At 52.0% G+C, this 22,106-nt stretch overlaps 1 pseudogene; it reads left to right on the top strand.

Annotated features, from left to right (window-relative positions):
• The first annotated feature begins 14,782 nt into the window (after positions 1–14,782).
• On the top strand, positions 14,783–18,144 carry LOC120844760 (annotated as a pseudogene).
• Positions 18,145–22,106: the final 3,962 nt, after the last annotated feature.

Here is a 22,106-nt window from a genome sequence, read left to right as displayed (position 1 = left end):
GGGACAGAAGACCTGTGTCGCGTTATTCACCGTAGCTCGCGTTTAACTTTCCCGTGTGCCGGGTATTGCTTTTCTTGAGGGTAAGGAATGTTATAGTCGGACTGGTAGCGCCACCACGGGTGCGGCGGGCGCTTGGCGGCGTTAGCGGCCATGGTAATAAAGGCGGTGGCCATGGGGTTCGAGTCAGTTATGTTGCGGGCCAAGGCGGCCCGCTGGTTATCTGTAACCTAACATGCAATAAATGTTGTGTTGAACGAACATAACACTTACACCAAATCTGAGGGCAATAGAGTACTATGTGCATTCAAACATAACGGCCTGAGCAGTATATGTAAGTAACAAGTTAGTGGCGCCCCCCTCCAGTCCGCCCGTCTGCGGCCGCCAGGCTCGGCGGGCAACATTGTTCACCGCGCCAATAAACGCCGCTGAGCGCACGCGCTCCGGCCAGTCATCATCCACCCTCACAACCAGGCTGCGTGTCGTCTCTCCTCGGCGGGTGCTTCGGCCCCCTTCGTCCACGTTCCAGAAAGATCGTGACACTGGCGACGAGGAACCGTGGCACTGGAGGCCACCAACGTGCACGGTTCGGCCCACGCCGCCGAGAGAGTCGGAACACCGCACCCCGCTCCTGTCGCCATGCCGCTCTACGGGAGGCTCGAGCCGTTCGACGGAGATGGGTCCGCCTGGCCAGTCTACGAAGAACAAGTCCACGTGTTCTTCCGGGCGAACGACACGCTGGAGGCGAAACAACGGGACATCTACCTGGCCAGCTGCGGGACCCGCGTCTTCAGCCTCCTGCTCGACCTCCTCAAGCCGGCGACGCCGCACGTCAAAACGCTGGGTGAGCTGCTCGCCACGCTGCGCTCGCACTTCAGCCCGGCGCCGTCCAAGCTTATGGAGTGGTTCCGCTTCAATAACCGGAGCCGCCAGGACGGGGAGACCCTCGGGCAGTTCGTCGCTGCGCTACGAGGGTTAGCGAGCACCTGCGCCTTCGGCGACCAGTTGGACTCACTACTCCGGGACCGGTTCGTCTGCGGCATCAACAACCCTGCCATGCAGACGCGACTCCTGGAGCTCCCCGACCCCTCGCTGGACGACGCGCTGAAGGCAGCGCTGGCGATGGAAGCCGCAGCAAACGACGCCAGCGAGATTGCGCGTGCGGTCGGCTCACCGTCGATGGAAGCGGCGGTGCACAAGATGGCGACAAGGAGCGGTGCCTGCAGCCGCTGCGGTGCTGCCCACTTCCCCTCACAGTGCCAGTTCGTCCACGCACAATGTTTCACGTGCGGGAGAACTGGGCACCTCGCACGTGTATGCCGAGGGGGGAGGACGAGCGGCGGCCAGCAGCAGCAGCAGCCTGGTTCAAGCCCGGGTTCCAGCCAAGCCCGCGGCCAGGGTGGCCGTCGCAAGAGAACGCGGCGGGGACGAGCAGCACAAGGTCCGGGTACCTCTTCAGCCAGGGTCCACGTCGTGGCCGAGGACCCGCAGATTTTCGACGTGTGGCAGACGAGTAAGCCTCCATCGTCCGTGCCACCATACTTGGTGTCCGTCGAAATCTGCGGCCACCCCATCACCATGGAGCTGGACACGGGGGCCAGCGTGTCGGTCATGCCCGGGAAGCTGTTCAAGCGGACCTTCCCCGGCGTGTCCATCGAGGCGTCTGACGTCATGCTACGCAGCTACTCCGGGCAGCTTTCCCAGGTCCAGGGTCGGGCCCAAGTCAGCGTTCGCCTTGGCGACAGGGAGGCAATCCTTCCCCTTTATCTAACCAAGGGGTCGTCGCCGACGCTGCTGGGCCGGAACTGGATTCACTCGCTGGGTGTTTGGCTGCCGGAGTACCAAGAAGCTGCGCTGCACGTGGTGCAAGACGTTCCGAGCCTCCTGACCGACTTCCAGTCCCTGTTCCAGCCGGGGGTGGGCACCTTCGCCGGCACGACGGTCGGCATCCATCTACCCGAGGGAACCCGGCCTCGGTTCTTCAAGCCGCGCCCGCTGCCGTTTGCCCTGAAGGACGGGGTCACCCAGGAGCTGCAACGGCTGCAGCGAGAGGGAATCCTGGTGCCCGTCAAGTCTTCCGAGTGGGCCGCACCGATTGTGCCAGTCCTCAAGCAAGACGGCCGCGTCAGGATCTGCGGGGACTTCAAGGTCACCATAAACCCCGTCGCTACCGTCGAAAAGTACCCGCTGCCTCGGGTAGAAGATCTCTGGTCGGCTCTGTCCGGGGGACAGAAGTTCTCCAAGCTCGACCTTCGAGATGCCTACCAGCAGCTGGTGCTCCAGGATGCCGCCCGGAAGTATGTCACCATTTCGACTACCATGGGACTCTTCCAGTACACGCGCCTACCGTTCGGCGTGGCCTCAGCCCCAGCCATCTTCCAGAGAGAGATGGACAACCTCTTCAGGGGCATGAGGCACGTGGCGGTGTACTTGGACGACATCCTGGTTACCGGTACCGACGACGGGGACCACCTGCAGAACCTGCGCAAAGTCCTGACACGATTGCAGGACGCCGGTCTCAAGCTGAGGCTGGACAAGTGCGTGTTCCTGACCCCCAGCGTGGAGTACCTGGGACACATCATCTCCCAGGCTGGCCTGGCCCCGGCACCTCGCAAGATTGAGGCCGTGCTCAAGGCGCCGAAGCCCAAGAGCAAGAAGGAGCTTCAGAGCTACCTCGGCCTCATCAACTTCTACAGGAGGTTCCTGCCCAACCTTTCGACGCATCTGGAGCCGCTGCATCGACTGCTTCGTGACGGTCAGCAGTGGGCCTGGAAGAAGGAGCAGGACTTGGCCTTCCAGCACAGCAAGGAGCTGGTCGTTAAGGCTCCAGTGCTGGTGCACTTCGACCCGGCCAAGCCTGTAGTCCTCACCGTGGATGCGTCGCCGTACGGGGTAGGAGCCGTCCTGTCGCACCGGGGTCAGGATGGTCAGGAACACCCTGTGGCGTTTGCTTCTCGTCGGCTTCATGCGGCGGAGCAACGCTACAGCCAGCTCGACAAGGAAGGCTTGGCCCTCATCTTCGGGGTCCAGCGCTTCCATCAGTACCTGTGGGGCCGGCAGTTCGAGGCAGTCACGGACCACAAGCCGCTGCTAGGGCTGCTGGGACCTGACAAGGCAGTCCCAGTGCAAGCATCGCCTCGTGTGGTACGCTGGGCCTTGACGCTGGCGGCCTACAGGTACAAGCTGGTCTACCGCCCTGGGAAAGACCTAGGACCTGCCGACGCCCTGAGCCGCCTGCCCCTGCCGGAGGTGCCTGCTGCCGTTCCAGAGCCAGCTGACGTTTTCCTGCTGGAGCGGGCCTACCCGGGGGTGCTCACCAGGACTGCGGTGGCGCAGGCGACCAGCCGGGACCCGGTGCTGTCCCAGGTGGTCAAGGCGGTTGCCCGAGGGGAGGAGCTGCGTCACCAGGCGTTCAGCCACAAGACCGATGAGCTGAGCTTGGAGCAAGGCTGCCTCCTGTGGGGTTCCAGGGTGGTGATTCCACAAAGTCTGCGGGCCAAGGTGCTGCAGCTGCTGCACGCGGGGCACCCTGGCATCGAAAAGACCAAGATGGTGGCACGGTCGCACGTTTGGTGGCCTGGCCTGGACCAGGACATCGTGCACCAGGTGCAAGGCTGCCGGGTCTGCCAGGAGAACCAGCGAGCCTCGCGCCCCGTGGAGATCACCCCCTGGCCGTTCCCACAGAGGCCGTGGTCCCGCTTGCACGTGGACTATGCGGGACCCTTCGAGGGCCACTACTTCCTGGTGGTAGTGGACGCCTTCTCCAAGTGGGTGGAGGCACTGCCAGTCACCAGTCCATCGGCAAGCGCGACCATTGCGGCGCTGCGGCAGGTCTTCGCGGCGCAGGGATTGCCGGACATCATTGTGTCCGACACTGGTCCCGCTTTCGCTAGCGCCGAGTACCTGGACTGGCTGCAGAGGAATGGAATCCGCCGGATGCTGGTTCCGCCGTACCACCCCGCTTCCAATGGTGCAGCAGAGCGGGTGGTACAGACCCTCAAGAACAAGCTGAAGAGGAGCCAGCCCGGGGATTTCCGGACGCAGGTGGCCCGGGTACTGTTTCAGTACCGGACCACACCGCATGAGGTCACTGGCCGTGCCCCCTGCGAGCTTCTGCTGGGCCGGATGGTCAAGACCCCCCTGGACGTCTTGCATCCAGACCTCCGGTCCACGGCGCTCCTGAAGCAGCTGAAGCAGAAGCTGGCTGCTGACCGAGGGTGCCGTCCCGGGCCTTTGCCGGAGCCGGGAGCGTCGGTGTACGCCAGGAACTTCCGTCCTGGCCCACCCTGGTCTGCCGGACATGTGGTTTCACCAGCGAGCGCCTCATCGCTGCTCGTCCGCATGCCCGACGGGACCACCTGGCACCGGCACGCCGACCATGTCAGGCCTCGCCTCGGGACCTGGCTTCCACCCTCGGCCGTCGCTTCAGAGGACCAGCCTGCAGGGGGCCCAACAGCACCAGTAGCGGCCGGCGGAGCGCCATCCACTCCGGAGGCGACAAGCGTCGCCACTCCTGTGGCACCAGTTAGACATGTGCCACTCCCAAATCCGGTCCTTGCAGCTCCACCGGGTGGAGCGCGACCGGGACAGGCAGCGCCCGGCGTTGCCACACCTGGCCCGTCGAAACCAGTGCCCAGGCCGAGTGCACGGCAGCGGAGGCCACCTGACCGCTACTCGCCGGGGTGACCTTCATCGTCGACAGGCCGGGACTTTGCATGACCAGACACCGAGATGGTGTCGGCCGTGTGTGTTTATTCATGTATTTTGTTTTTAGGAAAAACAAACTGGGGGGAGGAGTGTAACAAGTTAGTGGCGCCCCCCTCCAGTCCGCCCGTCTGCGGCCGCCAGGCTCGGCGGGCAACATTGTTCACCGCGCCAATAAACGCCGCTGAGCGCACGCCCTCCGGCCAGTCATCATCCACCCTCACAACCAGGCTGCGTGTCGTCTCTCCTCGGCGGGTGCTTCGGCCCCCTTCGTCCACGTTCGAGAAAGATCGTGACAATGTATACAAGCTTTAGCTTTTGACGCACCCTTGACTTTCGATATGCTCAACGCTAGTGGAAAATGTGGGGCTGTTTCATTCTTATTCAGCGTACCATGTCCGTGCTTACACTATACTTTATAGAACGTCAAACTCTATACGCGATTGCATCTTTCATTTATGCGCACCACTAATTGCGCGCATATATCACCAAATCAAGTCTGGCACAGGATGTCACAAAAAATGTACAGGGTGTTTCTTTATCGCAAAAATAAACTACGCATTGCGTAAAGCTCATTCTCCGCCCAAAGGTAGCGCTAGGTCACAACCAGACGCCAAAGTTTCATCCCGAACGCACACCTTATTCGAAAGTTATAAGTGATTTTATGAAAATGTCAATGGGATAATCCCATTTTTGCCTGTTTTCGGTTCCTGGTGCCACAAAGCCCTATGTATTCGAAAACTCCGTCGGCCGCTATTTTCCCATTCAACTTTTCAGAAAATCGCTTATAACTTTTGAATAAGACATCGGATCAGGCTGAAAATCTGACACCCGGTTGTGATCTCTAGCGCTACCCTGTGGGAAATGAGCGTACGGCGAAGCCTAGTTTATTCTCGCTGTAAAAAAAAAATGTAATCTTTTTTATGACACACTGTACATTGCTTAAACTATGTTCAAAAGATATCCACCGATTTAGAATATTTACCTGGACAGCCGTTGCATTCATCACTGGATTCGTAGTAAAATTAATTCTTATCATTCATTGCAGTGACTTAATTTTTAACCTCGGCATTTTTTTTATTATAACTCCCCCACCAGTCCTACTTTGAGTTTACCAAACTCAGAATCTAAACCTGAGTGTCAATTTTTGTATTTTCCAGTCTCGTGGTTTTTTGTCAAAATCGACACCCAGCTACCTAAATGAGACACCTTACCGCCCAATTAATAATTCATTTGTTTTGATTTTTTAGGTAGTTAGTTCCTCAAACTACAATTTTGGATACCCAAGCCTATCGCGTCATCACGTTTTCCTGGAAATCCACAAAGAGCCAAACAAATGCACGAAAAAAGGGCCGGCCCCTCATATTTTCGCCCGCAGAGCCTAGAAAGCAACGCTCGTTCACGGACTTCTAGAAAATTCGCGTTCATTCTTGCACCAGATGTAACTTTCGCCGAGCTTTCTTGTTCTCGAAAGTGCCAGTTTGTCACCACCCCAAGCGCTCGACGCTCGAACCTTCTTTGCCGAACTTTCGAGATAGTGACACGCTTTAGATAAGCAGCTGCCCGCGACCTTGTCGAGTCAGTCTCGCTCTCGCTCTCTGTTACGCTGCCCTGCCGAATCGCCGCCTGCTATTCTGCTGCCTCGAGGCTCTTTCTTAACTTTTTTTGTTTGGCACAAGTTCGCCGATTAAACCTTTATTTTTCAGTTCACTGTTCGTCCTCTCGTCACCTTCATTCGTGAGAATATAAATCTGGTCACATTGAAATATGTGCAATTGGCCTCTCAAATTTCCGATAACGGCGCACAGGCAATTTTATATGTTTCAACGCGTCGGTTGTTTTGTTGTGCATGTTTCTCGCCATTTGGCTCAGGACGATTTTCGCGTTTTGTCCTGCCCACATTTGCTGGAGACGTGAGCTCGGAGTGTATAAGCAACTGGCCCCCTTGCACGAGAACTGGCGCAGCCGTGCGCGTTCCAAAGAAAGCTCGTACAGAGAAAAACAAACAAGGGACCAGGGATGTCAAATTCAGGATAAATGTACCGGCGTGCGGTCGTGTATCACTACTGTGTGGTGCACGTTAAAGACCCGAGGCTAGCGGTTGTACTGCGCTGGCGAAATTGCTCATCTACAGCGTATGACTTGTCGCAACTTTAATGGCTGACCAACTACACGCTGTATAAATATTCTCACAACCCCAATTATTACATTCAGGATATAGAAAAATACCCCACTGTATCGAAGCGCCACCACACAGGATTTCTCACATTGATGTACAAGCCTGGAAGGAGATCCCACCGCCAAATCAAAAAGTCAAATTTGGGGGTTTTAAGTGCCAAACCTACGAGGGCATCTGGCACGCCCCAGCGGAGGACTGAGGATTAATTTGGACCACCTGGGGATCTTTTGACGTGCAACCGAAAGCTCGGTTACACGGCGCCTTCTCCGCAATAAGCCTCCGTCAGATTGCGGGCACCTCGGTCGGGATTCGAACCTGCCACCTGGGGATCCGTAGGCCGGCGCTCTCGCCTCGGAGCCACCGAGGCGACTAAATCCCACCGCCATATGTTGGTTCAGAATCACACTAACCAAGGGTGGGGTTGCACCTTAAAGGAGCGATGCAACAATTTTTATACTTTGCGCAAATACCGCTTAAAACGGATCCTTGACGTCAATGACCTATGAAACACACGTTCGTTTTTCACCTCATGCAATAGAAGTCCCAGAAAAAAAATTAGAGAAAAACGAGCAGGTTCACCCCCTCAACTCGCAGCCAGAACAAGCGGCCACGTGATCTGGAGCCGATTATATGCCGCCAGTGTTGATCATAGCCACGCGCTGGGGTTGGCAAAGCGCAAGGCACGCGCTGAGTTCCAGACATTGTTATGACTCGGCTGTTGTCGTCGTTGCAGCGATTGGACACGGGTCACTACCCGAATGCTTCTCGAGCTAGCAATTATCACGAGCCCAAGTCGAGTGCCCACGCAATGCTCGGATCCAATCTATGAACCGCATTCAAATATCGTCACTTGGGTGTACTCCGTTCCCCACGTTACGTCATCAAATTTTGCAAAGGAGAGATTGAATGAAAATTATCGATTTTGTCCTTGAAATTACACCGCAACAAAGGAGTTTCTTGGCCAGTGGCGTTGCGTGCGAGTATCCTTGAGTCCCACTAGTATCAGTAAGCTCGTGTAAAGTGAAAAACATTCCAATTGAATATCGTTGCACCGCTCCTTTAATGCCCCCTGAGATGGATCTTATTCCACCAATCTTCAAGCCTTCGTTTAGTGGCCACTACAAGCCTGTGCAGGCCGCTAGAAGGCCCCTTTCTATGCGTAGCTGCAGAGCTTTGTGCATCAGAGTAGTCTGCTTGGTTGCGCCCGATTTCAGTACTTGTGAAGCCCAACGACTCAGCGAGCACTAATGGCGCGTTCACACTGGAAGCGGATCCGCGTTCGCGAAGCGGATCCGCGCGTTCTCAACCGCAAAGCGGCTAGGATCGAGCGGTCGGAGCGCGTTTTTGCCAACCGCTTCGGGACCGATTTCTCCCAACCGCTTTCACGAACCGCAAAGCGGCAACCAATCACAACGAGACGCTGACGTGACGTCAGTGACTTTCGAAACAAGATGGCACCTGTCGCTGGTGAGGCGTCCAAGGCGCTGTAGTCCTAGCGATGTAGTCTTAGCTTTCGACAAATCAACGGAGAAACTTCATATTCACGTCTGTCACTTGAATTCGCCACGAAAAGAATTGACTCATAAATTTAACGCGCTTCGCAGCGGTGATTTGGTTCGGGTAAGAGTTTGTTGATTATTCCGGGTGCCACAAGCCCAAGCTCGCTGCCTTGTTAATCTCTGCCCGTAGAACGTCGGAACCCGCCCCTGATCGACCGAAATGTCAGCTTTTCTACCCACTGGTATAGTCGCATGAACTATTGAAAGCTTTCGACACCGTGCATGACTACCACGAAGGCCGATAGAGACGTCGTGAGCTTGATTGCGTAGCCAACGCACTACCGCGGGAGGGGGCAGGGTACCTGCGCTAGCTCGACCTGTAACGTTTGCTACTAATAAAATAAATAAAGGGAACCTACTCAAGGATTAAAGTGTACGTACCAGACAATGCAGAGGTAATCCATACGGCGTTTATTTGAGCTTAATGTCAAACAAACAGTAGACTCGATCGACGAGCGAGTGACGAGAGGAGAGTCCGCCACCAACGAAGCCACGACCGGCTAGCACCGAACACATTCCCCCGCACCACGGTCCAGCCCACCGCCCACAGCTTCGAAAATGATAAGAGCGAACAACAACGAGGGGGAAAACTGGCTTTCTATCCCGAAAACAAGGTCAGCTATTCATGCGGGAAGGGTCCACTTCGAAGAAAAAGTCGGGGGCATTCTGTTCTGAGTCAGCAAGGCGCGCCTAGCTGGGCCTTGTTTGTGGGCGAAGTCGAGGGAATCACAGGCGAGTTTGGCGGGTCCATGCTTCTTTTTTCGCTTCCTGAACTCGTGATGCGCGCGAACATCCCGGAGAAAAACATTCCGAGTGCCAAAATAGCAAAAGTTTGGCTTTGGATCTTGAATTAAAGTGGATTTTGGATTGTAAAACAGGGTTGCCAAACGCAAGTCTCAAAAGATCACGCGTGATCGCCGAGAGACCGCCAACCGCCTCTCGGTGTGTCTGAACAGGGTCGCTCGCGAACCGCATCCGCGACCGCTTCGCGAACGCGGATCCGCTTCCAGTGTGAATGCGCCATAAGGGGCTCTGCAGGCGTGGGCACCGGGACGGCTGAAGTCCCGCACAATCTAGCACAACGTGCTCCACCGTTTCGTCGTAGCCTCCGCAGACCTGACATGCGCTCGAGGTCACCGTAGCATCAAACCGGCGTCTGTTAGGCCTCGTTGTCACGGACTTTCTTCTTAGCCTCTGACGCCCATTCCATTTCTGATGACGCTTCAACGGGGTCAGAAAAAAGGGCATACTTGTGCTCAAGTTGATGAAGGCGCTTCTGCCAGCGTCTCCGCAGCCCCGTCAGGTGAGTGTACATAAACAACCTCGTGGCCCACCTGAAGCTGTCCATATGGCGAAGACGGCCGTAGTAGGTAATCTTGCTGGTCGCCTCCCGAGCCTCAAAGGAGGACCAGCCCAGATCTCCCTGAACTGCCTCGTTAGCGTCCCCCCCCCCCCCCCCCCCCCCCCCGTGGCAGCCCCATGCCTGGCGTCCAATCTCTCTCTGTCGGCGTTCCATATGGGCTCGGACATCACCGGGAACGCATACTACGGCATTTGCAAATGTCAGTCCAAGTACTACTACCGCTTTCCAGAGCTCCCGGGATACAATGAATCAATTGTAGCTCCAAAGGCTTCGCTTACGGAGAATGTTGGTTCCTCGTGTGGCTGCGTGGCGAAGATAAGCGTGGTGGTTTTGTAGATAGTCTGCCGCATTTGACAGTGTGATGCCCAAGTACTTATATAAGTCGAGTATTGGCACGTCGCATCCGCCGAGGCGAAGGCTGCCGACTGTTGGCTGGGGGGACCTGAAAAGACAACCGCCGCTGACTTACCCGCGTTGAATCTCAAGCCAAGCTCCATAGCCTCATGAGTGCATATGTCAAGAAGTTGTTGCATTTCAGACACTGATGCCGCAGTCAGTACCACATCGTCTGCATAAGTTAGTCCCGGCAGAACGCAGTTGACGGTCTCGCCATGCTCCAGGTGAGTTAGAGAAAAGACCAGCCCTGATCGAATGAGCTGCTTCTCTAGAGTGGTCACGTAGATCATATACAAGAGCGGAGATAGTGGGCATCCTTCCCGCAAGCCCCTCGTCACCAGCACCTCCTCAGACGTACCTTCACCGAGTTGGGTTCTAACCGTGTTACCATCGTATAGACGGTAGATGAGCGCTGTCCACTCCGGTCGCATGTTAAGATCCTGGAGTTGGCGAACGAGCCGGGCATGTGGAACGCTATCGTAGGCCTTTGCGGTGTCTAGAAAGCAACAGATAAGATTCCTTTTCTCCCTTCGGGCCACCTCAATACATTGTGTAAGGGTATACAGGTGATCTTCCAATCGGCGCCCCCGTCAGAAGCGTCCTTGGAGTTCCGTCAGTAAACCCTCTTCCTCCGCCCATGCGGTCATGTGCTCTTTCATGATGTAAACGAAAGTCCTATACACCGTACTTGTTACGGTCAGGGGTCTGTAGTGTTGTAGATATTGACGATCACATCTTTTTTTAGAAATCACTACGACCCGACCACCCCTCCAGTCTCGAGGAATCCCTTCTGTCCCAGACAATGTTCTCGAAGATGTCCGCCAGCTGATCCCTGGACTCCCTCCCCAACGCCTTAAGCAAACTTCAGGAATCTTGTCTAAGCCTTGGGCACTGTTGTTCTTAATATTAGCCAGTGCGCGTATAAAGGACACCCTCCCGATTGTTACACTGGTAGCGTCATCTGCCGTAAAGGTCGTACCTTCCGTCGGGCTTAAATCCTCTAGCGGTGCCGCTTCCGGAGGTGAAAACACCTCTACCAAATGATCCGTAAGACATTGTCCCAGTCGCTCTGTTGGCTGCCCTGTGTCTTCGTCCAGGATAGTGAGGCACTGCTCTCTTCCGTTGAGAGTTCCTAGGTACCTCCAGAACTTTCTACGTGCATCTCTTCCGCTTGCACTGATTTCTCTCATTGTGACCATGCCAGCCTGAGCCATTTTCTCTTGGACAAGTTGCTTTGCGGCTTGCTTCTGGAGTTGGTACGCATGCCACTTTAAAGGAACTTGGTCACTGTGGCCGCCAAGAAGGGCCGTGCGGTGCTCCCTGTTCAGCTCTTGTCGCAATCTGATGGCGGCTTGTACTTCCGCGTCCCACCATCGCTTTCTTTGTCGTCGTCCACCTCGTTCTTTTGTAAAATGGTGCTTTTTGAGGCGCTTTAATTCGTCGACATATTCTGCGTATCCAGACGCAGTCACCCTCTTGCTGCTCTTCTCGAACTTCTCCACAACTTTCTCAGCTGCCGTTGGGGATAGCCGGAAACCGCCTGCCCGAGGGGGCTTTTGTTTTCTTAGTTGTTGTGTTGCCTTTGAGAACTGTAACCTTATTCGGTTGTGGTCGCTCCCAACACTATGGTCACCAGCTTCATCGATGTCTGCGTGGACGAGGAAGCGGGCCTGCTTCTGTGAAACCAAGGCATAGTCAATGTAAGTTTTGCTTCCACGGGCACTCCACGTATATTGCCCTTCACATGAGGCTCTAAGGTTGACTATCTCCAGAGCGTTATCTTCGGCCACCTGCATCATCATTCGTCCATTCCAGTCCATCCAGTTCATGCAGGTGTCCGTTGAAGTCACCCATAATAAGAATTCCCCTTGTAGCAGCAAGGGCCTTGGCATCGGTTGTCACACAAGCCATTAAACGCTGGTTCTCTTCTCTGCGCGCAGTTCCTACCGACAGGTACACTATGCAAACGGCTACAGGGATACATATTATCTCCCGTCACCCAAATATGATCCCAACACTCTCGTGGCTCCTTCTGCCATCCTGATGTATTGCGCCACACTACGCCCACTCCTCCACCTCGGCGCTGACCTTCCACACGATTGCGTCCAGCCCAACACCAATTTTCGTTCGTTGGAGCTTCTTCCAGATCACGTAGGTGCGTTTCGGATAGTCCAAAAAGTATAATTTTTTCGTCCTCCAACTGGCTGAACAACTCTTCCCATTTTTGCTGCCGTCGGGCTCCTTGGAGATTGAGAAACCCTACCACCTCTGTCGGTCGTCTGCTGCATCTATGTCGCCTTCGTCTTTTTTTAATACTACTGATTCTGACATTTGTCCGCTTACCCCTGACCCCGTCACTGAAAGCGCTTTTAAACCCCTTGCCGTCGACAGCGGTAGCCCAGCTGCTGGTTCACCATCTCGGTCACGATTGCACGCAGATCGTGGAGGGGGAGGGGAGACACCACATGTGTATACAACTGGGCGACATGTGCTGTCTTTGGGGAAGTCCAAGGTCCCGAGGAAAGCACCGGGAGTCCCCCGCTTGAATCTGTCTGGCGCTGAGGGTGGAGTGGGGGCATCTCGGGAGGGCCATCCGAACGCTGCAAGATTGTTGTGTGCGGCCTGTGTGGACCTCAGTGGTGATAACCCTGGAACTCCAGTCGCCGGTGGCAGGTGTATGTTCGGATCTACGTACCGAACTTGCTGCTCGAGCCCGGGTGTCGGAGTCTAGTTTACCACAGCCACAGCAGGATAAGGCAGCTGTTGTTTCACCTCCGCGTTTCTGGGGTGTGGAAAGGGACTGTCTGGTACAGTGTTCCCTAAGGGCCGCACTTGCGGGAAACTTTGTTGGGGCCTCTTTGCGTATGGATGAGCCCTGGAGTCTGGCCGACAGGAATGTCTTGATGGCTTGAGCAGGCGAAATGCAGTCGTCCGGTGGCCCTTTTGGTGAGCATCGTTGAAGCCGAAAGGAGGTTTCGCCCTCTGCTCTTCGCGGTTCCATTGGTTGCACTGCTCCAGGTTTTCTGGCGCTTTCCACGATTGGCTTGCTGTTCCTCCAACGCCCTCTCTGTACAGTGCCTTCTAAAAAACGCCTTGCCGCTTGTGCCAGTAGTTGGGACACCACACACGCACCCATTTCTCCGTAGTGCACGCCATCTTTGTTCATATAGTGTTGTGGCCAGTCAGCTCCGCACTGAGGTCAACTTACCGTGCACGTATCTTCCTGCACAAGCCCTTGATCTTAGCGTTCAGCATCATCGTCGCAGCCTGTACAGCCTTGCCGTTGCTCACGACCTCTGGCGCCGAGCAGATAGTCAGCGATGCTTTACGTGAGCTCCATCTTTTACGGAAAACTTCTACAACACCCTCTGGCTGGTGTCCCTTCAGCAGGTCATTAATCCCCGCATGTATGATGAACACACGAGGAATTTTCCTGGTCCCTTCCCCGTACTCATCAATCATTGTATGGACCTGCTCTGCTGCCGCCTTTGTGTTGAACATCGCCTCAACACTTTGTGGGTTATTCACTGCAGATACGAAAGGTTGGGCAATCCGCTCCACGTTAATTGCTTTCCCCAACAATCAAGACCTCTCGTGCGACCCCAGGAGGAGGTCTGTCCAGTCTTGTGAGGCCCTTACTGACTTCCTGTCGTTTAATGAAACTGGTGTGGCGCAAACCCGTGGTCGCCCGGTCGGGGATCCCAGGTCTCTTCGAATCATCCGGGTTGTTTGAAATGTGCAGGAGGTTTAGATCTTCAGTTGAATCATCCTTCGGCTCATCTATGCCAATCAGTCCTTCAGACTCCGGTCCTGTGACAATGGGTATTTTATTCGGGACGGTTTCAAGCTCCTCTCCGTGTTGCATGAAATCTGCCACGGATTGCGTCAGATCTTCGCACTGTGTTCTACCGGCGCTGTTACGTCGGTCGCTCAGGTTGCTTATGTCGAAACCCACGAGCGCTGCGTTAGAATGCTCCTCGGACATCGACAGTGGAGCTGGCAGAGTAGTTGACGGCATTGATTTCAGTGACCTAGCCTCCCCTCCATTCCAACAGCTCTTTAAGCTGTTGCTTCATCAACGTGAACTTCCGCTGCATTTCACGTAGTATGTTTCCCTCCGTCGCCGCCTGCTGCAGTCGTTGGGCGAAACCACCTATGCGTACTTCCAGCTCCTCCATCTCCTGCTTCTGCATCCGCCGCAGTTTAGCAACAGAGTCACAGTCCTTGCATGATACCTGGGACAGACTTCTGGTAGTCTGACGGTGTTCATCAGTGACCGGCTCGATGAAATGCTGCGAAGCGTGTTCGGCGGTTGTATCTTCCGGCGGCTCCTGGAGAGGTCTGCCTTGGCTCCCCGCAGAACTAGAAGCCCTGCTTAGGATTGACAGGAAGTCCTCATCGTGATCACTGAGCGATCTTTTGCCAGCCTCTCCCACCGGCAGGGCGAGCAAGGTGTCTGCGCTCACCTTCACGATGCTTCCAGATGTGGGGCGCCATCTATCGGCAAGCAGGCGAAACCGTTTTGATGGCCTGCCTTGCTTCCGGTTCCGCCTGCTCCATACTGTTTGCTGCTTGAACGCGACTAGATAAGGAACCGCATATTCGTTTTCCTTCCTTCCTACGCTATCGACGCGAACATTGTTTATTAATGAATGCGTTGACTGCAGACAAGTTCGCACGTATGTATATTTTACCCAACGGTTGGGCGACGGACCTCGCCGTGGTGCCCCTCGTGGCGAACGGCACGATTGAAGATCACTTTCGATGCTCGACACGGCAGCTGCGCAAGGAATGGGCCTTTTCGGAGGAGAGGTATATCCGTAGGGTGATGGTGAATGTGTCAGCACCGTACGCGGACTGCATCCTCATCAGGCGTATCTGCGTGCCCTCAATGAAGTCAGGTCTCTACAAGCAGCTCGCCGCTCTCAACCAAACAGCGTCGTTGTCAAGGTCCACTGCGAATGTGTTGCAGGGTAGGTCTTTCTTTTTTGTTTGTTTCTAATGAAGGTTGTACGCTTTAATATGTGTGAAAATCGTGATCATAACGCCGAATATAAAACGTTTTACAGGCTCAGCGAAATGTGTCAGCACGCAGCGGCGTTACTTTTCGACGTCGCCGACATTCATCAGCCGTCCAGCACGAGATCCAGATGTCTGTGTAACGTGTCTTCCCAAACTACGTCAAATCCCTGAATGGAGATATCAGCAGAAAAATTATCTTCCAAATCCTTGCAGTGCTGCGTATCCCATCACCCTATTTTCCTACAGCCATGCTCATTACTGGATTCCCAACTGAACCCCAATATAGTTCTACTTCTGAAGCTGCAGCCTAAATAAATGTGGCAAAGTAAAAAAACGAAAAAGAAAAAAGCTCCCTTTGGTTTTTTGCAGTGATAACTATATGTGACTTACATACTCTGCAAAAGACAAATAAAAAGTTATTTTAAAGACATGTTAAATATGCAAAAGATTTTCTGAAAAAGATTTTGTTTTACACGTATTAAAAGTTATATAGTTCCCCTTTGTCTCTTGGAACCATGTTTATTTTAAATTTCCCATGAATTTGGCAACACAGCTCACTCTTAATAGTATTATTATTATTATTATATTTTATTACCACCTACAACAGAAGCTTATTGTTAATGCTGAATATGCCAGGCCATCACAAGTTCTGATTTTGCTCGGTAAACAAAAAAATGAAACCTATGTTTTAGACATTGAATGTGTGAAACTACTTTATGTGCAGATGCCAAATGAGCCTGCCCAGCTCCGTTGAAGGGCATCACGTTCAAGAAGCAGGTTGTCCACAAGAAGAAAGAAGTGAAGGTGAAGCACCAGTTGCTGTCGGTATCAGCTCCTTCGGGCGGATGTCTGGACGATGTGAAGCACTATGTTGACGCCATTAAAAGCAAGGAGCCTGGCCTGCTCTGGTGCACGTATGTTGGTCAGCCCGAGCCATCCCGGTTCCAGTGCCCTATTCTGGACGACGATCGAGGACCTTCATTCAAAGAAGTGTCGTGAACTCTTCAGGGCCCAAATGGAAGCCATCCGTCCTCTGGAGCTCGCAGAAGCAAGTGCCATCTACAGCGCCACTGGTGGACAGGGAAGAATCCCTTCGTGGAAGAGTGAACGGGTGGGCCGGATCACGGCATCGAGCTTCAGACGCGCGGTTCACTGCCAGCAACCAGAAAGTCTGGTTCGGGATATCTTGTATCCACAGATTGTAAAACTCATGCCAGGGGATCTACGCCTTTATGGCATACAAAGCGAAGGCAAGGCTGTCCAGCAGTACCTGGAGCTAATGATATACTACGACAAGGAGGTGCGCGTGAAAGAATCCGGACTGCATGTCTACAACCAGTACCCGTGTATTGGAGCATCACCAGATCGGATTGTGTATGACGGTGAAGAAGTTTGGGTGTTAGAGGTGAAGTGCCTCCTTTCTAAGAAGGGGCAAACACCAAAGGCTGGTGCACTGAAAAAAAAGTTTTATGCATACAATCTTGAAGGTGAAGTGATGCTGAAGCGGGATAGCGCTCATTATCACCAAGTGCAAGGGCAGTTGGCTGTCGCTGGATTTAAGCGGGCCGACCTCGTCATTTGGACGAACAATGGACCTGTGGTTGACTCTTTCAGTGTAGAGAGAATCGCTTTTAACAGAACATTTTGGGAGTGCGATCCTGCCTGGACTAGTGTACTTCTACGAAAATGCGGTGATTCCAGAGATAGTCACACGACGGATTCGCCGCTTTGGTAAATTACGCACAACTGAACCCGGACATGTACAGCACAAGATGCGCGTCGAAGGTTTTTATTCCTCCCACAGCTATGATGGCCCACTGAAACTCACCATTGCAAGGATTCAGTAGTGACATTTCTGGACAAAAACCGTACCATTAACTTTTGTTCTTGTCGTTAACACATTCTTCCATGGAGTGTATAATGTTAACACATTCTTTCACGCAGTCTATAATAGACCATGCACATTACTGTTAGCACGAAGTCGACATCATCGCTTTCTTCATATTTTATTTAAAACAGTTATTAACGGGCACCAGGAATTACCCCTTATTTTTGTCCCAAAAAATGTGCATTCCACCAAACTAAAATTTTTATGACAATATTTCGATTTTAAAAGAAAGGAAACAAAAAGACAGACATATGATTATGCTAACTACTGTGAGTATTACAAATGTAAATAAGGGCTCACAGATTTGTATTCACAGATAAATTGTTTCAAAATTGTACTTCTGAACAATAGCATTCTGATGTGCATAAAACAAGGTTATGTTGTGCATTTACAACAAGCATAGATATTTGGTATGTTGGTCAGGTGATGTGTAATTTCCGAAAATAGCTTGCATGCATAATTAAATTTACAACTAAATTTGTGATTCATGTAACAGTTTTACAAAGTCTCTACAGCATACATTAGTCATTTTAGAGATAACCTTAAACCATACACTACGTTTTGTCACTCATCCACTGGGGTCGTTTTCCTCCTCCCTCTCCTTCATCAGTGGCCCCCTGAAGTAGCACAACACGGCACACGATATGAACATCTCGTCAGCCAAGTCTACTATGTTGAGAGGCAGGGGACGGTCAAAAATGTGAAAATCTTTGATCCGTCTGATCACCCTCTCAACATGAACCCTTGCACCAGCAATGTTACGAGTGTCGTAAACGTCTGCCTTGGGCATCTGCCTTGTCTGTGCCGTCCTAAATGGGAGAATGTGAAGTTTTACGCCTTGTGGCAGTAAATCGGAGATTTTAAAACCTTTGTTGACCATTACGGCATCGCCCGTTTCCAACTGGTCGGGAATGTCGCATTGTCGCACAATTTCTCTATCGCTCATGACACCCCCATGCATGGGCGACAAGTAACAAATGTAGCAGTCAGGTGTCACTCCAACCCGGCATTTCGTGGTGTTTGTAAGGTGAAAAAGTTTGGCGCTCTGCATCTAAGCTGAACGGTGTCTGTATTCGAATCTCAGTTGCATCCAGCACCACCCTTGTGTCGGGAAATGCATCAAAATGTCTTGGCCTGTTCTGTTGCACATAACTCAGTGCTGGTAAATTATCTAAATAACTGAGTTCACGTCTCAGGATGACAATACAAGATGAAAACAGCCTGCTAAAAGTAGACATGGAAATTCCACAGTTCCTAGAGACTTCCTTTGCAGACATTCCAGTGCGCAGTCTTACGAGAACCATGAATAACTCCTCTGCACCTGTGTGAACCCTCACAAAATTCCCCGAACACAGTTTGGGGTTTCGTGTGACAATCATTTCATAGACGTTTTTGAACAAGAAATAGCTTAGCAGGCCCGTATAAAAAAAAAAAAAAATTTGGACGTTTTCATTACATTAGCCAGAGAAAGTGTCGAAACCTTCAGCCCGACCATCCCTTCCTCCAGCTCTTTGATTCTCGAGCCTAGCGCTTGTGTTTTTAGCTTCTCTGCCTGAAGCTGTCGTTCCAGCTCCACAATCCTGCTCTGTAGCTTGCTTTGGAGAAGGCGATGCTGGCTGCTGCGTTCTAAAGGCATCGCAGCCCCAGAGTGTGGTGTTGGCTTGTAAGGTGATGTCCACCTCACATATATGGTGTCGGTCTCCTGCTGTTCTGCAGCTGCACCTGAAGTGAATTAGGGCTTTAATATTTCATTTTTCATGTCCCTTCAGAAATGAGTGGTCATTTTATGTAAGAATGAATGACTTAAAATCTAGCGTTTGTATTACCCGAAGAGGATAACTGCTCGGGTACATTATCAGAATCGTTGGTGGACACTCTAGGGGTCTTCTGGAGCTGCCGTGCTCTTGCCCTGTCACACCGTGCCACCGAGTTTGTCTGCGGGTTCGGCTTGTGGCAAAAGACAGATGGGACGTAGTCGGGATGCTCTTTGTACCGCGATGGAGTTCCTGGAATTGTACACTTGTGTCTTGTACACTGCATTTCAGTTGTGGATAACTGCTTTCTGTGCATAAAACGTCTGGTGTCAAAGATTGAAGGCTTCCAAAACAGGAAATGTACCAATTTTAAAGAGCTTATACTAGGAATGCCGGCAATAAAAAAAGGCTGATAACCCGCTACTTGAGCTTAAAGGGATGGTGAACTGAAATTTGCAATAAAAAAAAACAATGCTGGAGATATAGGCGGGACACTACAATCCCTATAACACTACTAGTAAGGCGATATCTCAAATGGACGGCCGTATTTTTGGAAAAAGTCGATATTTAACCAGGCCGACGAGGCGCGTGACAGTGAAGATACCTAGTTTCCTCCTCTCTTCGCTTCGCTCCCTCAAGGCCGCGAGGCGGAGAAGACGAGAGGCCGTTCCCTCTCCTTCTCGGAGAAACATGACGTCAACATTCCTGCCAAATGCGCCTCTTTTTTTGAAAAATACGGTCATTCGTTCGAGATATCGCTGTATGAGTGATGTTTTGGTGTTTGTAGCATCCCGTTGCAGGCTTTTGCTGCATGTTTTGGGGAATCCAGATTTCGGTTCAGCATCCCTTTAATAGGATGTGGTAGACTCATCGTTTCACGAAAGACAGTGTGAAAATTGTTACATTAAACCAGGATTCATCATACATGCAGTATTGGCAATCAATTTAAGGGATGTTGCAAACCAAGTTGCACTTCAGGCCAGCTCTATATCACAAGCAATTTTTTTATTCTGTTTTTCTTTTCTTGCAAATTTTCAATGACGAACTACTTCAGGCTGGTTATCTGTAAGTCGTGAAGAAAGATCACTAAATCGGCCGCATCTGTCCGAGGTTCACGCCTGTAAATAATGTTCCAAACTAATTTGTGTACTAGATAGAACCACGAAGACGACACATCCAGACGGTTACTCTTTTATTATGTCACAAAACTAGCAAACGCGGTTGACGAGAGAAAAAAAAAAAAAGCTGCTCCCAGCTCTCTGCGATATGCGCGTAGTAACAACCATGCAGCACAGCAAACTTGACAACTAGGAAATACACCGGCAGTTTGCGTAGCAGCGCTAGACCGTCACTATTACAAGTAAAAACGAGCGCAAGCCGAACGTATCACAGAAGCGGGAACTCCGGCTTCAAACTTAGGCGCTCGCTCTGCGTGGCACACAATCAACACGACAGCATACATAATCAAACATAATCGATCAGCTAACTTGAACTTGCACGAATAAAAAAAAGGATCAAAACACGAACCTTTCTCGAAGTGGCAACTCCAAACGCGCGATTGCTTTGACGGCTGCCATGGCGAGCCGTCCGGGTTATTGGGCAGGATCGCTTGAATCCACAGCCGCCGCTTCGTCGGGCGCAGGCTAGCAGAAGGGAACCTGTAGAAACTTAGGGGGGATTCAACCGCTCGTCACTCAATGGGCGAATTTCGCTACACAAACCTGAGTTTGAGGAATGCACGATAGTGTTCATTCTTTCGGGGGTTACTTATGATAACGTAATGAAGGTTGTACGGCCCTTGGATTTTTCTTTTGGAGCGCTGGAGTTTTTTTTTTATAAAATTCAGAAATATGGCCGTTTTGACTGTTTTTAGCGCGTTTTGAGGCATTTTTGGAACTACAATTTTTAGAAGACAAACGTCACAAAACGGCTGGCCGTACATACTAGGGGCGCCTCTACACTCTACGAAAAAATGGTCTCCTAGGACTAACGGCAGCATTTGGTCCTCTGAACTCCCATTTGCTCCCCGAAGAGACCATCTGGTTCGAGCTAGGTACTGTGCGCAAATGCTGGGGACTAACTGTACTCGACCAGGACTAACCGACATGCATGCGGGAGCAAAAGCAACCGCGGGTGCAAAAGCGCGGGAGCAAAAGCGCGGGACCAAAAGACGGGCGGACAAGATGGCGGCGTCTGCTGCGCCGCCGATGGCCAGCGTTTGCGACGCACTTACTGTTTCGGAACGCAGCGAGAGGTATCTACAGACAATCGTAGCATCAAAAATTGCAAGGTGGGCATGTTTAAGGGTTAAAGCTGACTTTATAACGATAGCAGCCTCCATACCAGCTCGTCGTGGAAGCCGCCGCTGACTCAAGCGCAGCCATTGTTGATGCACTGGCCATGCGGCTTTTGACCATTGTCCTTGCGTCCTTCCCCTTTGCATACTTTTGAACGTGCTTTCAAAGCGTTTATATTTTCTTTTTGGTTTAACTGGAACGTAGAGAAATGTTTCTACCACGTAGGGCGTGGTAAAACGTTTCCAAAGATAGATAAGATAAATTCTGGTTTCTTTTCTTTTTGTATTCTTTACATTTTTTTTTCTCGCAAGAGACGATGCGGTTACCACGGAGACGCGGCAGACTATTCGGGAAAGCGAGAACATGGCTGCCAAGAGCCTATGGGGACGCTGTTTTATTTACTGTAGCAAATAATTACGGTGTGTACCATTACTTCTTAGTAAGAGATATACTCCTTGGAAAGTTTACCAATAATATTGGAGAACAATATTGGTGCGAAAGCAGCACCATATTTGTAACATCTTTCACGGTTGAGATGGTCACTGAAAAAACGACTCCTCTCATATGATCAGTATAAAAGGCGCATGGGTAGGCTTTAGGGTTACGATTGCAATAGCGTGTCGTCGCGTGTGTGTCGTCACGTGTGTGTTGTGCGTGTGTGTTGTGCGTGTCATCTGTGTATGTGCACAAACCATCGAGGAAGCAGTTTAGGCTGTAATATGCACTGGGCGAATATTGTAGACTACTACACTTTCGTCTAGAGCAGCTGACCGACTTCATGTGCGGCCTATGAAATGATGATACAGAGCACGGCAATAGATAGATTGGGCCTGCTTACATTTCACGAGGGTGTACAAATTACTTATCATTTAAAGTTCCTCCACGTAGAAGGGGTCCGTCTCCTCCGGTTCTTGGGTTGCAACAGAAGTCCAGGGGGTAAAGACGAG

Source organism: Ixodes scapularis, unplaced genomic scaffold (assembly GCF_016920785.2).
Source record: "Ixodes scapularis isolate PalLabHiFi unplaced genomic scaffold, ASM1692078v2 PGA_scaffold4__175_contigs__length_147842914, whole genome shotgun sequence".
Taxonomy (NCBI): Eukaryota; Metazoa; Arthropoda; class Arachnida; order Ixodida; family Ixodidae; genus Ixodes; species Ixodes scapularis.
The sequence above is the reverse complement of the archived record's forward strand: the minus strand, read 5'-3'. Positions and strand labels throughout refer to the sequence as shown.